The following is a 1594-nucleotide window of genomic DNA, read 5'->3' as shown; positions in this document are numbered from 1 at the left end:
TACATAAAAGCAAATCGACGTTCAAATATTAAGCTCCCAAATTGTATCAAGCCTTAACCGCCAAAATAACGTAAGCGACATTTTTTTCAAAAGTTTCTTTTTGATGCAGAAATGCATCTAGATGCTCTAGGAATATTTCTGCATCAAAAAGAAAATTTTGAAAAAAATGTCGCTTACGTTATTTTGGCGGTTAGGGCTCGGTATGTTCACTGCAAACAAAAAAAAACATAACAAGACTGTTTGTTTTGATTTTAATTTAAAGACTTTTGGCACATATGTACATATGTATGTATGTCTGCACATATCGTTACCTTAATATAGAAAAGCTATATCTAACAATTGTATTGCTTTACGGAGTAGTTATAAAAATTTATAAAAATCAAAGTTCTTCGGTGTCGAATTTCTTCAAAACACTGTAACTTATTTAATGATGTAGGAGTTACATACTTTTAAATTTTGTTTTGATCCTTAGTGAGTAATCTTGCGTCTTTTTTACAAAGCGGAATTTCGAAATAAAATGAGTTAAGACCTTTCTATATAGAGGTAACGATATGTACATAAATGTACTTTACGTCTGTGTAAAATTCAAAGTTAAATAACAGAAAACGTTTGAATTTGGAAAATTTGCTCTAAAGCTAAGGAAACTAAAGATTTCGATAGCATTTAAGTAAAATTTATAAAGTACAGTAAATATTATTTTTATTACCAACACATCAATATATGTGTATATTGAAGGAACATCCAATATACATACATAATTACATATACTTTATGTACAATTTAATAACTTACAATAATTTAATGTAACAGGACAAAAGTTGTTCACGTAGGGCTGGCAAGCTATCGATAGTTTACGATACTATTGCCGAAACCATCGAGAGTTTTTCGATAGTATCGGTTCAATTAAAGAGTGGCACTCCACAAAAAACGTTTGGGGATTTTCAGGCCTTCAACATTTTATTCAGCTTATGAGACCTGGAGATTTGCTCTAATAACAAGCGCTTCAAATAGGCTCGGAAAATTAATTGATCAATGAATTAAAAAAAAAATATTACGCAAAATTCATTAAATAACCTCTTTCAGAACACATTTTCATACCATTTCTTTTTTTCCCCAGGGCGCGAGTTATGTGTTCCGTGTTCGAATCGGCAATCGTATGAAAATAGTTTACGGAACTGATCGTATGCAAGGCAACATTGGAATTATGGCATACGTTCACTGACATATCGTAATTTTTCACAGATGGTGATGGATTCCCGGCGAATTATAATAGAAATTTTGACAAGTTAATGCCATTTGGTTATTTGTAAACAAAATAGGTAGTTATTTAATTAGCGCTACACAATTTATCTAACACATCGAAATATGGTATTGTTGAGAACTTTGGTCAGAAAATATTTTCCACTAGGGTTGCCACGCTTCTGTGTAATATAAATTTTTATTTTGTTAATTTCAATCAACATTTTTTTTATGTATACCCAGTACATGTACGCTCAAGATATGTACCATTCATTCCAGAGTATTTCAGAATAGGGTTGCCACCTAAATTTTAGAATAAGGTATTTAATTAATAGATATCGAAATCCATTTTTTT

Source organism: Rhagoletis pomonella, unplaced genomic scaffold (assembly GCF_013731165.1).
Source record: "Rhagoletis pomonella isolate Grant_MI unplaced genomic scaffold, Rhpom_1.0 Rhpom_scaffold_00013, whole genome shotgun sequence".
NCBI lineage: Eukaryota > Metazoa > Arthropoda > Insecta > Diptera > Tephritidae > Rhagoletis > Rhagoletis pomonella.
This window is presented reverse-complemented; position numbering follows the sequence as displayed.